This window comes from Moschus berezovskii, chromosome X, assembly GCF_049115385.1.
Source record: "Moschus berezovskii isolate FMDL1 chromosome X, NW_MosBer_1.0, whole genome shotgun sequence".
Taxonomy (NCBI): Eukaryota; Metazoa; Chordata; class Mammalia; order Artiodactyla; family Moschidae; genus Moschus; species Moschus berezovskii.
In genome coordinates, this window is record NC_142488.1 from 129,252,185 (window position 1) to 129,272,815 (window position 20,631).

A 20,631-nucleotide genomic window follows, 5' to 3' on the forward strand; every position below is an offset into this window, starting at 1 on the left:
CACAGGACTGGAAGAGGTCAGTCTTCATTTCAATCCCAAAGAAAGGCAATGCCAAAGAATGCTCAAACTACCACACAATTGCACTCATCTCACACGCTAGTAAAGTCATGCTCAAAATTCTCCAAGCCAGGCTTCAGCAGTATGTAAACCGTGAACTCCCAGATGTTCAAGCAGGTTTTAGAAAAGGCAGAGGCACCAGAGATCAAATTGCCAACATCCGCTGGATCATGGAGAAAGCAAGAGAGTTCCAGAAAAACATCTATTTCTGCTTCATTGACTATGCCAAAGCCGTTGACTGTGTCGATCACAGTAAACTGTGGAACATTCTGAAAGAGATGGGAATCCCAGAGCACCTGACCTGCCTCTTGAGAAACCTGTATGCAGGTCAGGAAGCAACAGTTAGAACTGGACATGGAACAACAGACTGGTTCCAAATAGGAAAAGGTGTACGTCAAGATTGTATATTGTCACCTTGCTTATTTAACTTATATGCAGAGTACATCATGAGGAAAGCTGGGCTGGAAGAAGCACAAGCTGGAATCAAGATTGCTGGGAGAAATATCAATAACCTCAGATATGCAGATGACACTACCCTTATGGCAGAAAGTGAAGAGGAACTCAAAAGCCTCTTGATGAAAGTGAAAGAGGAGAGTGAAAAGGTTGGCTTGAAGCTCAACATTCAGAAAACAAAGATCATGGCATCTGGTCCCATCACTTCATGGGAAATAGATGGAAAAACAGTGGAAACAGTGTCAGACTTTATTTTTTTGGGCACCAAAATCACTGCAGATGCTGATTGCAGCCATGAAATTAAAAGACGCTTGCTCCTTGGAAGGAAAGTTATGACCAACCTTGATAGTATATTAAAAAGCAGAGACATTACTTTGCCAACAAAGGTCCGTCTAGTCAAGGCAATGGTTTTTCCCGTGGTTATGTATGGATGTGAGAGTTGGACTGTGAAGAAAGCTGATCGCCGAAGAATCAATGCTTTTGAACTGTGGTGTTGGAGAAGACTCTTGAGAGTCCCTTATACTGCAAGGAGATCCAACCAGTCCATTCTAAAGGAGATCAATCCTGGATGTTCATTGGAAGGACTGATGCTAAAGCTGAAACTGCAATACTTTGGCCACCTCATGCGACGAGTTGACTCACTGGAAAAGACTCTGATGCTGGGATAGGTTGGGGGCGGGAGGAGAAGGGGACGACAGAGAATGAGATGGCTGGATGGCATCACCGACTCTGTGGACATGAGTTTGAGTGAACTCCGGGAGTTGGTGATGGACAGGGAGGCCTGGCATGCTGTAATTCATGGGGTCGCGGAGAGTCGGACACGACTGAGCGACTGAACTGAACTGAATTTGACCCTTGTGAAAGTTATTTTGAGTTTAACTTACCTTTTCCTCATTACTCGAGAGGTTGAGAACATTTTCTCATTTGTGGATCAGCTGGCAAGGAATCCACCTGCAATGTAGGAGATCCAGGCTCGATACCTGGGTCAAGAAGATCCCCTGGAGAAGAAAATGACAACCCACTCCAGTATTCCTTTTGTTAATATTATTACTAATGACCATCCTGGAGAAGGAAACGGTAACCCACTCCAGTATTCTTGCCTGGAGAATCCCATGGATGGAGAAGCCTGGTCGGACACGACTGAGCGACGGAACGGAATGACCATCCATATCTATTTATTGGCCAATGGCAGGATCCTTGTCAAAAGTAGATCCTGTTGCTTTATTCAGGAATTCATACATTCTAAGCAGTTAGGGAAGCCAGAAAAGGGACGCTCAGTGAGAGGCAGATGTCTTGGGGGAAATGTGCTATCAACCGTTTTCTCTTTTGAGGTTAAAGAAAAAAAAAAAAAACTACACTCAAGATTCTACTCATAAGGGAAAGTGGGATGGGAAAAATGTTTGTTTTGTGATCTGGCATTTCCGTATCTTCTCATTGCATACAGTACGATTTACTGGGTATTGCTAACGTCCAACAGCAGAATACCTGAAGGAAAAAACAAGTATTAGGAAGGAAAACGTACTACCAAAAGGAAACTCAAGAAAATGGCTTCAAGTGGGCGGTGAGCCAGACGTCAGGCTGGGCTCAGTAGAAGCAGACAGTTTGCAGGAAGCTCCGTCCGCTCTTTTCCTCGAACTCCTGCAGCAGATCATCGATTCCGTTCTCCATGTCCTCCATGAGCTGGACGCACTGGCACAGGTCGCAGATGAGGAACGCTCCCAGCGATGCCTCCTTGTGGGTGTCAAGGATGTCCACATTGATCACATGCACGGGCTGGCAGGTCTCCTGCTCCCTGGAATTCATATCTTCCACCACCTGGTCATACACTCGCTCTTCACAGGTGAGGATGAGGTCAAACAGATCTTTGCAGTCCTGGAACCTCTCTGGCCTGGGCTTGATACTCTTATTTCTTTCCAGCATCTGTAAAACGCCAATCTGCATATAGAGTTCCTTGTCTTTCCTAAGGAGGTCTTTGTACATCTCGTCATACGTGGTTCGGAAATGATAAACGTGTGGCCTGTCGCGTGCTGGTCCTGGAAGCTTCACGTTTGTTCCTGTTCCGAAGGACCGGACGCTGAATCCTCGTTTGTTGAGGATGTTGTGCGCCTCCATGCTCTGGTTCTGGTTGCTCAAGCACACCACCGCGAGGCGCAGTGGCAAAGACGGCATGACTGCGGCTGCACTCTCCGAGACTCGCAGCTCAGAACTTTCTCTTCTGGACTCCTGCCGCTTCCACAAAAGCAAGATGGTGGCCTCGACGCCTGGAAGTGGAAGCTGCGACGCCGGCGACATACAATATCAGGACTTCCGGCGTGGGCATGGGTAATATGTCCTGGCAGGCTCCTCGCGCAGGCCCAGAGTGCTGGGCGGCAAGCTGGGGGTCGCTGCAGTATTCTTGGTTCGGAAATCGCATAGACAGAGAAGCCAGGGGTGCTACAGTCCGTGGGGTCGCAAAAGTCAGACAAGACTGAGCAACTAAACCACCACCACCACCATAGTTGAATCAGGTTATCCCTCTGTAAAATGCCTGGTCATATCCTTTGTACGTTTTTCTAATGAATATCTGTCTTTCTCATAATGATTTTTAGAGTACCGGTTCTAGATATTCCATTCAGTTGCTCAGTCGTGTCCGACTCATTGTGACCCCATGGACTACAGCACGCCAGGCTTTCCTGTCCATCATCAACTGGGGAGCTTACTCAAACACATGTCCATCGAGTCGGTGATGCCATCCAACCATCTCATCATCTGGCGTCCCCTTCTCCTCTAGATATTAAGGTCCCCTCTCCTTCTAGATGTTAATCCTTCCTTATTTATAAGGGCTAAAAATAGCTCTCACCAACCTGTGGCTCATAATTTAAGATTTTCTTTGCGGTATATACTTCATCAACTAATCTTTACTTTTAATGAAGGCAAATGTATCTATCTTGTATAGTTTCCATTTTGTGTTTTTAAGAAACCTTTCCCTATTTTGAGATCATTAAGGTATTCTTCGTCTTTTTCAGGATCAAATAATTCTTTCTTTTAACATTTATATCTGTAATCCATCTTTAGTTTACATTTCTGTATAGTATAGGGTAGGAATTTTTTTTTACCATCAACATAGCCTATTTTCCCAGGACTATTCTACTGGTTTGTAATGTCTCCTCTGTCACAAACCAAGTCCTCATATATGTATGAGCTTGTATCTGGAATTTCAATTTTTGGTCTATTGGTACACTTCTCTGTCCTTGTATTAATATCACATTTTTGTTAATATGGGTGAATAACAATTCTTAATATCTTATAGAGCTAGCCTCATATTGTTTTTCTTCTGTAGAGAATCTTGACTAATCTTTACCCTCTTTTCACATAGATTTTAGGGCAAGTTTGCCAAGTTCTAGGAAAAAAACTGTTGGAGAGTTTGATTTGAACTGCAAGTTAATTTGTGGAGAATTGATTTATGTATGATATTGAATCTTCCAAACAATTTAAATGGTATATATCTTTTATAACTTAAATTTTGTTCATTGTTTATGGAATTCAATAAAAACTCATAATATTTCCTTAAAAGAAATACATTTTGTTAGGTACAGCTCCAAATTTATTATGGGTATTGCTACTATGTAAATGGAATTTTTTTCCATTTCAATTTTGCAATTTCTCTTGCAAATAAACTCTAATTCTAGTATTTATTCATAAATTACATAAATAACTAAGGATATAGATCTTGTGTGCTTGAAAGTAGCTGACATTCTGAGCTCACTAAAATAGAGTCAATTTTGTCCTTTCATTAAACAAAGTGGGATAATTCTTAATATGTTCAGAGACTGTGTTTTAGTTAGTGTGACAGTGTTTCCATGTTTCACAAATGATATTTTTTCCTAAGAAAGCTTCCACTTTTCCTATCGGGGAATCACTCCATTATAGTAGTTATAAATACAAAGCTTGTTCTTCTTATTCTTTAGAATATGTTTTGGTTCTTTATTTTAATTAAAGTATATACTTGTTTAAAGTCATGGTTTTTTTTTGTCCTTAGAGGATTATTAGTTTAGAGAGCATACACACACATACACATGCAAACATACTTTATCTGTGTTCTTTTATATATATGAAGTGTTTCTTCCATTTTAAAAATTGAAGTAGAATGATTTACAATGTTGACCCAATCTCTGCTGTACAGCAAGGTAACTCAGTTTTACATAAATATAGTTAGTTCACTCGCTCAGTCATGACCGACTCTTTGCAACCCCATGAAACACAGCACGCCAGGCCTCCCTGTCCATCACCAACTCCGGGAGTTCACTCAAACTCACGTCCATCGAGTCGGTGATGTCATCCAGCCATCTCATTCCCTGTCGTCCCTGTCTCCTCCCACCCCCAATCCCTCCCAGCATCAGAGTCTTTTCCAGTGAGTCAACTCGTCAAATGAGGTGGCCAAAGTATTGGAGTTTCAGCTTTAGAATCAGTCCTTCTAATGAACACCCAGGATTGATCTCCTTTAGAATGGATTCGTTGGATCTCCTTGCAGTCCAAGGGACTCTCAAGAGTCTTCTCCAGCACCACAGTTAAAAAGCATCAAATCTGCGGCGATCAGCTTTCTTCACAGTCGAACTCTCACATCCATAAATGACCATGGGAAAAACCATATCCTTGACTAGATGGACTTTGGTTGGCAAAGTAATGTCTCCGCTTTTTAATATGCTATCTAGGTTGGTCATAACTTTCCTTCCAAGGAGTAAGCGTCTTTTAATTTCATGGCTTTGAAGCCCAAAAAAATAAAGTCTGACACTGTTTCCACTGTTTCCCCATCTATTTCCTAAGAAGTGATGGGACCAGATGCCATGATCTTTGTTTTCTGAATGTTGAGCTTCAAGCCAACCTTTTCACTCTCCTCTTTCACTTTCATCAAGAGGCTTTTGAGTTCCTCTTCACTTTCTGCCATAAGGGTGGTGCCATCTGCATATCTGAGGTTATTGATATTTCTCCTGGCAATCTGGATTCCAGCTTGTACTTCTTCCAGCCCAGCATTTCTTATGATGTACTCTGCATATAAGGCAAATAAGCACGGTGACAATATACAACCTTGATGTACTCCTTTCCCGATTTGGAACCAGTCTGTTGTTCCATGTCCAGTTCTAACTGTTGCTTCCTGACCTGCATACAGGTTTCTCAAGAGGCAGGTCAGGTGCTCTGGGATTAACATCTCTTTCAGAATTTTCCACAGTTTATTGTGATCCACACAGTCAAAGGCTTTGGCATAGTCTATGAAGCAGAAATAGATGTTTTTCTGGAACGCTCTTGGTTTCTCCATGATCCAGAGGATGTTGGCAATTTGATCTCTGGTTCCTCTGCCTTTTCTAAAATGTTCTTGAACATCTGGGAGTTCACAGTTCACGTATTGCTGAAGCCTGGCTTGGAGAATTTTGAGCATGACTTTACTAGCGTGTGAGATGAGTGCAATTGTGCAGTAGTCTGAGCATTCTTTGGCATTGCCTTTCTTTGGGATTGGAATGAAGACTGACATTTTCCAGTCCTGTGGCCACTGCTGAGTTTTCCAAATTTGTTGGCATATTGAGTGTAGCACTTTCACAGCATCAGCTTTCAGGATTTGAAATAGCTCAATTACGATTCCATCACCTCCACTAGCTTTTTTTCTATTGATGCTCTCTAAGGCCCACTTGACTACACATTCCAAGATGTCTGGCTCCAGGTGAGTGATCACGCCATCGTGATTATCTTGGTCGTGAAGATCTTTTTTGTACAGTTCTTCTGTGTATACTTGCCACCTCTTCTTAATATCTTCTGCTTCTGTTAGGTCCATGCCATTTCTGTCCTTTATCGAGCCCATCTTGGCAAGAAATGTTCCCTTGGTATCTCTAATTTTCTTGAAAAGATCTCTTGTTTTTCTTATTTTGTTGTTTTCCTCTATTTATTTGCATTGATTGCTGAAGAAGGCTTTCTTATCTCTCCTTGGTATTCTTCGGAACTCTGCATTCAGATGCTTATATCTTTCCTTTTCTCCTTTGCTTTTCACTTCTCTTCTTTTCATAGCTATTTGTAAGGATCCTCAGACAGCCATTTTGCTTTTTTTATTTCTTTTCCATGGGGATGGTCTTGGTCCCTGTCTCCTGTACAATGTCATGAACCTCCATCCATAGTTCATCAGGCACTCTATGTATCAGATCTAGTCCCTTAAATCTATTTCTTACTTCCACTGTATAAATCATAAGCGATTTGATTTAGGTCATAGATGCTGGCTCCAGAAGCACAGACGCAAGAGACGCTGGCTCCAGCGGCACAGATATGAGAGAAGAGCAACTGACCACGTGCAGAAGCGTAGCCAAGAGGAGCTACCCCATGTCCAAGGTAAGGTACAGCAGCTGCGCTTTGCTGGAGCAGCTGTGAAGAGGTATTCCACGACCAAGGTAAGAGAAACCCAAATAAGATGGTAAGTATTGTGAGGAGGCATCAGAGGGCAGAGACACTGAAATCATAATCACAGAAAACTAGTTGATCTGACCACAGGGACCACAGCCCTGTCTAACTCAGTGAAACTAAGTCATGCGGTGTGGGCCACCCAAGACGGATGGATCATGGTGGAGAGGTCTGACAGAATGTGGTCCACTGGAGAAGGGAATGACAAACCACTTCAGTATACTTGCCTTGAGAACCCCATGAACAGTATCAAAAGGCAAAATAATAGGATACTGAATGAGGAATTCCCCAGGTCGGTAGGTGCCCAGTATGCTACTGGAGATCAGTGGAGAAATAACTCCAGAAAGAATGAAGGGATGGAGGCAAAGCAAAACAAATACCCAGTTGTGGACATGACTGGTGATAGAAGCAATGTCCAATGCTGTAAAGAGCAATATTGCATAGGAACCTGGAATGTTAGGTCCATGAATCAAGGCAAATTGGAAATGGTCAAACAGGAGATGGCAAGAGTGAACATAAACATTCTAGGAATCAGTGAACTAAAATGGACTGGAATGGGTGAATTTAACTCGGATGACCATTATATCTACTACTGTGGGCAGGAATCCCTTAGAAGAAATGGAGTAGCCATCATGGTCAACAAAAGAGTCCAAAATGCAGTACTTGGATGCAATCTTAAAAATGACAGAATGATTTCTGTTCGTTTCCAAGGCAAACCATTCAATATTACAGTAATCCAAGCCTATACTCCAACCAGTAATGCTGAAGAAGCCGAAGTTGAACGGTTCTATGAAGACCTACAAGACCTTTTAGAACTAACACCCAAAAAAGATGTCCTTTTCATTATAGGGGACTGGAATGCAAAAGTAGGAAGTCAAGAAACACCTGGAGTAGCAGGCAAATTTGGCCTTGGAGCACGGAATGAAGCAGGGCAAAGGCTAATAGAGTTTTGCCAAGAGAACGCACTGGTCATAGCAAACACCCTCTTCCAACAACACAAGAGAAGACTCTACACATGGACATCACCAGATGGTCAACACCGAAATCAGATTGATTATATTCTTTGCGGCCAAAGATGGAGAAGCTCTATACAGTTAGCAAAAACAAGACCAGGAGCTGACTGTGGCTCAGATCATGAACTCCTTATTGCCAAATTCAGACTTAAATTGAAGAAAATAGGGAAAACCACTAGGCCATTCAGATATGACCTAAATCAAATCCCTTACATAAATATATACATATTTAAAATATTCTTTTCCATTACGATTTATCTCAGGAGAATGGATGAAGTTCTCTGTATTATACAGCAGAACCTTCTTATTTACCAGTTCTACATGTAATACTGTATATTTACCAAGCACAAATTCCAAGTCCATCCATCTCCCCTCCTCCTCCTTGGCAACCTCAAGACTGATTTGTATGTCCTTGAGTCTGTTCCTGTTTTATAGATAGGTTCATCTGTGTCATACTCTATATTCCACATATAAGTGACATCACATGGTATGTCTTTCTCTTTCTGACTTATATCACTTCGTATGATAATCTCTAGTTGCATCCATGTTGTTACAAATGGCATTATTTTGGTTTATATGGTGAGTAGTAGTTCATTGTATTAATAAAAAGAAAGTAACTTGATAGATTTCTGGCTTCAATACACTCAAGTTGAGGGAGTACATTCTCTAATGAGCTGTCAAGTCCTTTACTTAGAGATAGGAACAAACTGAATTTTGAATAAGCTGGTACAGAAGCAGTAGCTACAGCAAAGTTACTATGGACCTGTAAGAGAAACCACTGGATAGGAATATTCTCTAAATTCTCCACAATGATCCCTCTTCACTTGTTCTTTGGTCTAAATTAGTTAATTTCTTTTTAGAGGGCCTAGAAGAAAGGAAGAACAAACTTCTTTATCCAAACATATTGTAGGCAGAGGGGCAAACCTTACAAAAACAACATAGGACCTGAAACAAGTGAAACATGGGAAAAGAGATACCAATATTGGATGCCATGTTGGTTGTCAATATTTGTCTTTATAACATTTTCTCCTTGATTCTTCCTGTTGAAGAGGATCACTATTGATTTTTATATATTGAGCCTATACCCAGAAACATTGTGGAACCTTGTATTAGTTATACTCATTTGTCTACATATTTTAGTATATTATCTGTGTAGACAATCATCCCATCTGTGAAAATAAGAATGTTTTCAACCCTTATATTTTTATTTTCCCAATGAGATGGTTAGGATCTCATTTATAAAGCTGAATAAAAACAGTGACTACAGATATCCTTGTCAGTCTTGTTCCTGACTTGAAAAACATATGGACATATTGAAGAAATCTCTAGTCTTTCCCCTTCTGTTGTTCTCTATTTCTTTGCACTGATCACTGAAGATGTCTTTCTTATCTTTCCTTGCTATTCTTTGGAAATCTGCATTCACATGGGTTTATCTTTCCTTTTCTCCTTTGCCTTTAGATTCTCTTCTTTTCTCAGCTATTTCTAAGGCCTCCTCAGTCATTTTGCCTTTATGCATTTCTTTTTGGGGGGATGGTCTTGATCACTGCTTGCTGTACAGTGTTTCCTGTACAATGGCGCTCTATCAGATCTAATCCCTTGAATCTATTTGTCACTTCCACTGTATAATCGTAAGGGATTTGATTTAGGTCATACTCGAATGGTCTAGTGGTTTTCCCTACTTTCTTCAATTTGAGTCTGAATTTTACAATAAGAAGTTCATGTTCTAAACCACAGTCAGCTCCTGGTCTTGTTTTTGCTAATTATATACAGCTTCTCCATCTTCGGCTGCAAAGAATATAATCAATCTAAATTCAGTATTGACCATCTAGTGATGTCCACGTGTAGAGTTGTCTCTTGTGTTGTTGGAAGAGGGTGTTTGCTATGACCAGTGCATTCTCTTGTCAAAACTCCGTTAGCCTTTGGCCTGCTTCATTTTGTACTCCAAGGCCAAACTTGCCTTTTACTCCAAGTATCTCTTAACTTCCTACTTTTGCATTCCAGTCCTCTGTGATGAAAAGGACATCTTTTGGGGGTATTAGTTCTAGAAAGTCTTATAGGTCTTCATAGAACCTTTCAACTTCAGCTTCTGCGGCATTAGTGGTTGGGGCATAGACTTGGATTACTGTGATATTGAATAAGTTTGCCTTGGAACAGAGCTCGTCTGTTGCTTTGAGATTGCACCCAAGTACTGCATTTTGGACTCTTGTTGACTATGAGGGCTACTCCATTTCTTCTAAGGGATTCTTGCCCACAGTAGTAGATACAATGGTCATCTGAAATAAATTCGACCATTCCAGTCCATGTTAGTTTACTGATTCCTAAAATGTCAATGGTCACTCTTGCCATCTCCTGTTCACTTGCTAGCTCCCCATCATTACCATCACCAAAGATGTCTAGGACAAAGTACTGTCCAGGGAACCTTAGCTACAACAAAGATCAATCACATGGAACCAAGCCATTTGAAACGTTTAGGCATCTAGTTTCGATGTTTTCCTACTCTCACCAGGAATGTTGCTGGAACACCTAGAATCAAAAACTTTACTCACAGAGCCATTTGTTCCTTACTGAATGAAGCTTGTGTAAGTTTTGTGTAAGTGTACAACAGAGCTTAGTGTGATGAGCTGGCAAGAAATGTTTGCCAAGTTTCAAAGGTTTGGAGGAAAGATATCATAACCCTGAAATGCATTTTCTTTTTAGTTTTGTTTGGAAGTGTTTTTAACTCTAAGAACAAAAGGTAGTCCTTGGACTGTCTCTTCTCAGATAGCTGACACTACATTTCTCTACTGTTATCAGTTTCCTAAATAAATGTAGTTGTATTTAATTACTGCTGAATACAGGGGAGATGTGTGTTAGTCCTTTTGTTCAGTACTGTAAAATCAGAGGAATAACAGGTGTGGCAGTGTTTCTTCATTCATTTTAAAGTCACCTGTATCACCAAACTATACAACTCATCCAGCCCACCAAACATAAGGAACTGCAATAAATACAATTCTAAAGAATTCAAAGCTAGCTCTGTCTTTCCCTCAGATATCAAGTGTGGACCAACTGTTTTGTTGAATAGTTCCCATCTCAAGAGAGGTTATAGCAGGCAGATGATGTGAGCGAGCAAAGCATGCTCTTAAATCACTAGATATGACAGGCCCAACCTGAAGGCAAATAAGCCTGTTTAGGTTCAGAGAGGTGAAGCAACCTGCCCAAGGTCACACAGTACATCCATTTTTCTCTTCCACTGCTTCCATCTAAGCCTAAGTCACAGCTGTGCCTGGTCTAGTCCACTGCAGCAGCCTCCTAAAGACTCCTACTACTTCCAGTGGGGCTCCTGATTTGATCCATTCCCCATCTCCTTATAGCTGGAGTCAACTAATTAAAAGGTTATCTTACTGAAAACCTGATAATGGCTCAATATTGTTATTACAAAAATGTTGAAGCACTTTTTTTTTTTTTACCATAAACAGGTAGGCCTGGAAGGGGCTGCCTCCTTCCTATCTCTTCAGCCTCAGCTTTACTCACTCCCTCCATCATGTGTTCTGCTTCAGACATGCTCAGTTCAGTTCAGTTCAGTCGCTCAGTCATGTCCGACTCTTTGCAACCCCATGAATCACAGCACGCCAGGCCTCCCCGTCCATCACCAACTCCCGGAGTTCACTCCAACTCATGTCCATCGAGTCGGTGATGCCATCCAGCCATCTCATTCTCTGTCATCCCCTTCTTCTCCTGCTCCCAATCCTTCCAACATCAGAGTGTTTTCCAATGAGTCAACTCTTCGCATGAGGTGGCCAAAGTATTGCAGTTTCAGCTTTAGCATCAGTCCTTCCAGTGAACATCCAGGATTGATCTCCTTTAGAATGGACTGGTTGGATCTCCTTGCAGTATAAGGGACTCTCAAGAGTCTTCTCCAACACCACAGTTCAAAAGCATCAATTCTTTGGCGATCAGCTTTCTTCACAGTCCAACTCTCACATCCATACATGACCACGGGAGAAACCATAGCCTTGACTAGATGGACCTTGGTTGGCAAAGTAATGTCTCTGATTTTTAATATGCTATCAAGGTTGGTCATAACTTTCCTTCCAAGGAGAAAGCGTCTTTTAATTTCCTGGCTGCAATCAGCATCTGCAGTGATTTTGGAGCCCAAAAAATAAAGTCTGACACTGTTTCCACTGTTTCCCCATCTATTTGCCATGAAGTGATGGGACCAGATGCCATGATCTTTGTTTTCTGAATGTTGAGCTTTAAGCCAACCTTTTCACTCTCCTCTTTCACTTTAATCAAGATGCTTTTTAGTTCTTCTTCACTTTCTGCCATAAGGGTGGTGTTATCTGCATACCTAGAGCCAGACATCTTGGAATGTAAAGTCAAGTGGGCCTTAGAAAGCATCACTAAGAACAAAGCTAGTGGAGGTGATGGAATTCCAGTTGAGCTATTTCAAATCCTGAAAGATGATGCTGTGAAAGTGTTGCACTCAATATGCCAGCAAATTTGGAAAACTCAGCAGTGGCCACAGGACTGGAAAGGTCCGTTTTCATTCCAATCCCAAAGAAAGGCAATGCCAAAGAATGCTCAAAATACTGCACAATTGCACTCATCTCACACGCTAGTAAAGTCATGCTCAAAATTCTCCAAGGCAGGCTTTAGCAATACGTGAACCATGAACTTCCAGATATTCAAGCTGGTTTTAGAAAAGGCAGAGGAGCCAGAGATCAAATTGCCAACATCCACTGGATCATCAAAAAAGCAAGAGAGTTGCAGAAAATCATCTATTTCTGCTTTATTGACTATCCCAAAGCTTTTGACTGTGTGGATCACAATTAACTGTGGAAAATTCTGAAAGAGATGGGAATACCAGACCACCTGATCTGCCTCTTGAGAAACTTATATGCAGGTCAGGAAGCAACAGTTAGAACTGGACATGGAACAACAGACTGGATCCAAATAGGAAAAGGAGTACATCAAGGCTATATGTTGTCACCCTGCTTATTTAATTTATATGAAGAGTACATCATGAGGAAAGCTGGGCTGGAGGAAGCACAAGCTGGAATCAAGATTGCTGGAAGAAATATGAATAACCTCAGACATGCTGGCCTTCAGGTAATATACTAGAACCTACTGGATTATCTCCTTACACCTGCTCATCCCTCTTTGGGGAAGGTTTCTTTTACACACCCTTGCCTAAATAGCTCTTCATTCTTCATATTCATTTCTGATATCTCACCTCAAGCCTCACTTCTTTGGATCATGAAATTCCATCAGTGAAGTTCACCAACCCTCTAGGTGAGGTCAGGTCTCTCATAACATGTACTTTTTCTTTCTAGCACCCACCATGTTTGTTACGTATTAAGTTCAATACCTCTTTGGTGAATGTGTGAAGTATCTGATTGAGGTCTGTCTTCTTGACTAGATGGGAAGCTCCAAGAGCATCACTAGTGCCATCTGTTAGATGGATGAAGTAGATACAGGACTTGAACCAGGGATTCAATCTCTCCTAAATCCCTACTGTTCCCCAGACTTTACCTTCCCACTCTACCTTACTCCTCTGGTTCCTCTGCCCCTACCTGTCAGAACAGTGGCCCTCTTCCAACAGACACTGCCTAATTCCACTGGTAGCTCAGGGGGCGCTATTCCCAGTTTCACCTAGTCCCTCACTGGCAATTACTCCTTGTCTAGGAACAGCCTTCATCAGGGGCAGAAGCAGCAGTTACCTGCTAGTACCTCAAAAGCCACCATCAGGACAATGTTACTTCCCATTAAGGATAGTACTCTCCATGCAGTCCTCTTTTTAAATGCCCACAGGTCCATTATGGGGAAGGTAACATTTGCCCAATCCATCCCTCAGTCAACATGTTTGACTGCACACTCTTCACCTGGCTCAGAGTTGATTGAGGTGCTCACACAATTAATTGGAAGAAAGAACTGAAATCAGAGAGAATGGATGAGAAAGAAAAGGCTCTCAATTTGGCCACAGCTGAATCTGACTTTCTTTTTTGGCAAATGTTCCCATGAATTTGGAATGGATAACTTCATGTTAAACCTGTACATACCTGAATATTAAATTACCCATTCCAAAACAATGGCAAATGGTATGTGTGTATCTCTCCAGTTACAAGGTTGGCCAGAAATCTCATTCACATTTTTCCATAAGATGTTATGGAAAAAACAAACAGTTTGGCCAACCCAATACCTTCACTTACACAGCTTGAATCTATAATGACAAGCAAACATTCTTCAGAAGAAAAAGTGCTCTCTGATGATTATTTCGTTATTCTTGTTGTTCAGTCACTAAGTCATGTCCAGCTCTTTGTGACCCTATGGACTACAGCCCACTATCCTTCATTATCACCTCCCCAGTAGAAAGAACATCACACTTTTCTGGTACCCTAACACCAAAGCACTCTATAGGCCATTAGTGCATTCTGGATTAGAAAACCCAAACTGTGTAGAATGGGGATTTGTGATCTGAAAGGGAAAGTCACTCAGTTGTGTCCGACTCCCTGTGACTCCATGGACTATATAGTCCATGGAATTCTCCAGGCCAGAATACTGGAGTGGGTACCCTTTCCCTTCTCCAGGGGATCTTCCCAACCCAGGGATCGAACCCAGGTCTCCCACATTGCAGGTGGATTCTTTACCAACTGTGCTATCAAGGAAGCCTTTTTGTGATCTGAATGTGGCCTAATTATCACATGGTCAAACACAATCAGTGCAATCACTGGAATAAATGCACTGGTATGAAGCATAATTTGCACTCATGTGGATACTGAACTATTTACCTGAAGCAGCATCTGTTTTTCAAGTTCACCAGAACCATAAAAGAAAAGGGAACGGAAGGGAAATTCCCACCATCTTCGGCAAGTACAGAGATTAATTTGCTTTAAAGTAACCAACATTAGTGAGTGGTATTTTGTTTATTTTAATGATAGGATGTGTTCTCCCTGTCATTTCTTAGACCAGTGAAATAAGAAGATTAAGTAGAAATGTTAATAAAATGCTACCATAGTGTTTCTAATGAGTTTGATTCCACACCAATCTGAATACTTCAGAGGTGAAAAACAATCTGGACTCTAATTCTCACCTGGGAACCCAGAAGGAGAAAAATTCTCATTTTTTTCCTCAGGGCCCTGACCTGATCTTTTGACAACTCTGAGAACCCAAAGCCTGGAAGGTGGTGATGTCACTTGGCCCAGGTAACAAATTGTGCCTGTGAAGTCTGCCCAGAAGTATCAGAGGAGGACTTCAGCTCATGGAGAAAACAGTGTCTGGCACAGGGGTGTTGATTTGACGACATGGAAGAGGAGAAAGAATGGTTTTCTGAAATGTGCAGATTTGAAGAGGTGGAGTTGTGTGGAATGGCAGGATTGTTTTTTCCTGTACCGCTCTACCTGAGTTGCTCTGGGGAATCGATTTCTTATGCTACAAAAGGATAGGACAGTGTGATGCTGACTGGCCCTGGGGACACAGCTTCAATTCAAGTGCATTGATTCAACAAGGATGGCATTGTTTTCTAGTAGGACCCAGCTGCCCACTCGCCAGACCCCTTGGTGATCCTTTCTTAAAAAGCAGGAGGCATCTCTGAAACTTTAATATGCACTTTTACAGAACAATACAGGACTAAAATGTAAAGCACATCATTTTGCCTGGGTTGTTTTTAGTATTTGATTCAAGTGGATGTAAACTGTGAATGATCTCAAATGTATGGTTCAAGCAGAGGTCACCAGGAGATGACTTAGTTGAGCTGAAGGATGTTTAAATAAATGAATGGTATTAAGGACCACACAGTTGATAACCACAAATGATTCATTCAATTAATCATTTCAATAATTAAGATCAACTGTGAAAAAAATTGGATCCATTCAGTGGAAAAAGAACCTGAGAGAACACACAGACTATTCTTGACATTATAAGTGATCTCTAAGTCCAACATCGCTAATGTTTCTTGAGAACTTACATGAATTGATCAGAATTAGCTATTTTGCCTTCTTTATAAACATCAGCCAAGATGGCCCTTCAACTGTGCTCAGCAATTAGCTCCCATCTTGAACTCCTACATGCATCAAGGAAGGATGGACAGAAAATGTAACTTAGAGTCAGACAGGTCTGGATTCAAATCCTGATTTCGCTGCTTATGGCTACATGACTGTGAGCAAAACATCATGAGGACGATTTCATAGACTGTCACAAGGATGGAAAGAAAGCATCACTAAAAATGCCTGGCATATGGTATTACTCAATAAATGCCAATGGTACCTCCACTTAAAAGCCACTGAAACAGAATTAAAATAAAGATTATCAATGGAACGTTTCTTACTGATTAGTTTAAAACAATAATGTTTGGAGAAGTTTAGGTTCCTTTAGAAATCAAACCCACCTTTGAATGTCACAGGGAATTTTTACTCCTGTATTTAGACATATTGGGCCACCTCATTGCAGAACAGAAAGCAGTATTAGGCAACTCAATTCTTAAGAGTAGGGACCATGTTTCATGGTCTTTGGGTCCCCAGTACCTAGGCACAGTGCCAGGAACAACATCAATACTCTATATATACACACATGCCTACATATATACATACATAGCTTTATGAAGTGGCATCATAGCATGGAATCTTAACCAGCCTCTAAAACAGATTTGAAGCAGATGCTTCACTTTTCATATTAAAAGCTATCTTTTAAGAACGTTTTAGGAGCAGAGATTCTCAGTGGGGATAGAACTCCAAATAACCTGTGAACTTCTTAAAATGGAGAAGCCTAATCGCTACCTATGAGTCAATAATAGTAAGCACTCAAATAGGAGATGTATTTTTTACCTACGTACTGTCCCCTGTACATCAACTCATTCAGCCCTCTCAACAACAATATGAAGGCACTGCTAACATTCTACCCATTTGACAATAAAGTGAGGGGACTTGGAGAGGGTAAGTGATTTGCCAAAGAGCACGTGACTAGCAAGAGATAGAATCAGTATTCACACCAAAGTCCATGTGACCCTCTCCATCTACCTGATCTACCTGAACAACACCCATAGGGCTGCAGCCTGTGCATTTCTCTTTCTTTTTCTTAAAGTTTCCACAATGGTTCTGATTAATATGCCTAGTTAAGAGTCAGGCAATCAAGGAATGACTAGATAAAAAACATGCAAGAGAGGGACTTCCCTGGCAGTGCAGTGATTAAGACTTCACCTTCCAGTGCGAGGGGTACAGATTTGATTCCTGGTCAGGGAGCTGAGATCCTACATGCCTGTCAGCCAAGAAATCAAAGCATAAAACAAGCAATACTGTAACAAATTCAATAAAGACTTTAAAAGTGGTCCACATCAAAAAAAAAATTTTAAAACATGCAAGAGCAAGAGAAGGAAACCAAATGGCCCAGGCCATTAGCATAGTTCTCCAAACCCAAATAACAGGATGTGAAATAACTCATCCCTGTGATTCAAGCAGAAATTAGACCTTCACATGGCTACGAATCACCTTTACAAGCTTTTGAACTCTTCTGCCACTATTGGCTCACCCTAAACAATCTGTCACCACATAGCGAGGCTGGCCCGGCTGTTTCCAGAGAGGGCACAATTGTATGGTGTCCACCAGGCCTGATAGATGGGATTGTTAAGGACAGTGACATGCTCTATGAGGTATCCTAACTTACTACCAAAGAGTAGATGTTATTAGCAGTTAATATTGTCTATTCTTTTCCCAGCTGAATTTTTAAAGACTGTGGAGAGTGATCTAAACCTCAATGTTATTGCAGAATCAAGAAGCAACTACTTCCCTAGTTCCATAACGAATGCTGATCAAATACATGTGTGTTGGAAAAGTATATTTAATTTGCAAGTTTCTGTCTACATGGCCTGCTTCTATTTTCTTTGATAAGATTAGTGAACAAAGTTTAGAGGACTTTTTTTAGTTCAAACGTTTTCCCATAATGGCAAATCAATCTGCTTGGGCAAACAGAACATCAAAACGTTAACCATCAGGAGCTATCAAGGGAAGTTGATTCGATTTACACATAAAAACACCTGCTAAAACTTAAATGAAACTTTATAGAGGAACAAAACTGGATAAAGGATTTTTTGAGTCTTTTCAAGCAGTGACTACAATAATTGCAAGAGTATGGACAAATGGTACCAAGTCTAATCAATCTTGTATATTTCTTCTGCACTGTTGCAAAATACATTTCATATCAGGGCAGAGTAAGACACAGCAGGCAAAATGTGGTAGCTGAAGTGAAGCATAGCTAATATACTTCTTAGAACAGGTGAGATCTACAGAATTCCCTGATCCATCCTGATTGGCTCTGATATAGAGGACCGATTCCTAGCATGCTTTTCTTCTATGACTTTTATGTCCATGATATATATAGACTGCTTGGATCTAAACAAATACAGGAGATGGTAGTAGTATGTGAGCAGAAAGCCTATTCTATTTTACATGGCAGTATTATGTATGATAGTAAGGCAATCTGTTATGCCAAGACTGGTAGGTGGGAGCCAGCAGCAGGTCTCAGACTCTCCCACCAGAGTTAACAACAGCTTAGAGAAACGGGCCAGGGCGTTAGAGAAGAACAAAATGGAAACCTAATACCCACTGAGCCAGCAACACCACAAGATGTAACAAAGTCTCAGAGATAAAGGAGGCCAGTCATCAGAATGGGCTTCTCAGGTGGCTCTGTGATAAATAATTCACCTGCGAATGCAGAAGATGCATGTGTGATCCCTTGGTCGGGAAGGTCCCCTGGAGAAGGGAATGGCAACCCACTCCAGGATTCTTGCCTGGGAAATCCCATGGACAGAGGAGCCTGGAAAGCTACAGTCCATGGGATAGTAAAAAGTCAGACATGACTTAGTGAATAAACAAACAAAAAATAAAGTCATCAGAATATATACTAGGAGCCCAGAACACAAGACTCCAGAACAGCTTCCCTGGACAAAGGCCATTCCTCCTCTAGCTCCTTTTAAAATCCATTTTTCAAGAAGAGCTGGGGGCTGAAGCCCTTCCCACCCGCACACATGCTCTCCCTACCCAGCAACTATTACATGCCTGGAGTGAGCTATGGGATAGTTCTACTGAATGGAGACGTATAAGTAATCCAACATGCAAATGCATTGAAGTACAGTGCAGAAGGGATTAAGAGTGTGGACAGGGACTTCCCTGACAGTCCAATGGATAGGACTTCGTGCTTCCACTGCAGGACGCACGGGCTGGATCCTTTGTCAGGGAACTAAGATCCTGCAAGTCATGGACCAAAAAAAAAAAAAAAAAATGTGGACAATTTAATCACAAAGTTCTGGGTTCAGAAGCCAGGTCTGAAGCTGCTAGCTGTGTCCTAGTGGATAGATCACCTAATGTCACCTAAAAATGAGGGTAGTAGTACTTCACCCTATGACTGTTGAGAGGATTAAATGACTCAGTGCATCTAAAGCACTTAGTGAAGTGTCTTCAGCATGGCAAGTACTCAATAAAAGTCAGTAATTGCTATTATCATTATTAACAAATGACCATAAGGCTTTTATGTTGCCCAAATGAATAGACTGCTACCTTAAAAGATCATAAAAAGCAGAATTTTTTCCTAACATACCTGTTATAAAGTTTCTTAAAATTAAATATTCAACAAGCCTAGTGCCAGTCTCTCTTGCTTGCATACCTGTGCTTCTTCTGGAGCTCTGCCATTCTCTGTCTCTCTCTGCCCCATATCTATTTGTAGCTAGGGAGGACAGATTTCATACCTGTGCAGAAGTGTTATCTGCCAAGTTATGAAATGAGGGAGGATGTGAAAAGGCAAAGAAAAACATTAAGGAAGCAGAGGGAGGCAAATCCAGGAGGAGGTTTGTATCCAGCCTCAATTCCATCTCCCCCCATCCAGGCTCATCTCTGTCTTGCACCCTTGACAACACCCAACTCAGATTAAATTCAGCTCTTTAATGACTCCACACCTGCTCGCAGGTGGATCACCATCCACCATGCTGTCCATTCCCCTTTAAACTGATACCCTCAAAGCTCAAGTGTGAGTCTTCAGTGCTGCCTGCCACCACACTCTACCCCTGTTACCGAAAGTGTGTGTAGGGTCTGGCTGCTTGCTGCTCAAAAGCCAATAAACAGGCCAGGTTGGCCAGGTTTGCTATATTTCAGATGCCAGCAACTGAGGCGGGGAGGGTGGCAGACATCTGTCCAAAGGCTGACTGCCCACCCCCTGCCCTGCCAGCCCCAACTCTGCACCAGCAACCAGTGGAACAAGAGTTTTTGTAGCCACAAGGAAGGGGTTAATGTAGAAACAGCACCATCAGCTCTGACAGTCATCTTCAAACTGGTCACTGGTGGTCTGATCAGCATCACCTTGGTTGTTTTAGGTACAGTTAATCATTAGTTCCAAAGTCTGTTTGTTTCCATTTCTTGAAGCCAGTTTTCAGAATTTTAGAAATTTATGTCATGGGTACAGTCTGGTTATCATGTAGTTAACTTCTACACCTGGGGTTTTAGTATCTATAAGACAGTTCACAGGATGTGGCTCAGAATATTATCTATAGCCCTTGAGAAAAAACTAAAGGTCCTTGACTATGCTTAATAACTACATTATTATTATTTGGTTTCTTTTAACTATTTTCCTTTTTTCCTGCATTTCTCATTTCTCTGATTAAATTTATTCTTTGACAAAGGTTTGCCATAGACAAAAAGCAGGCAGAGGACATGGAGGGGGGGGCAAGGACCAT

The 20,631-nt window shown here is 41.4% G+C and overlaps 1 protein-coding gene and 1 pseudogene across 3 annotated transcripts in view; both read right to left on the reverse strand.

Moving 5' to 3' along the window:
- FGF13 (fibroblast growth factor 13) overlaps window positions 1-20,631 on the reverse strand; it is a 602,606-nt gene that overhangs the window by 438,682 nt on the left and 143,293 nt on the right. The window lies entirely within an intron of this gene.
- On the reverse strand, window positions 773-7,662 carry LOC148773458 (RNA polymerase II subunit A C-terminal domain phosphatase SSU72 pseudogene; annotated as a pseudogene).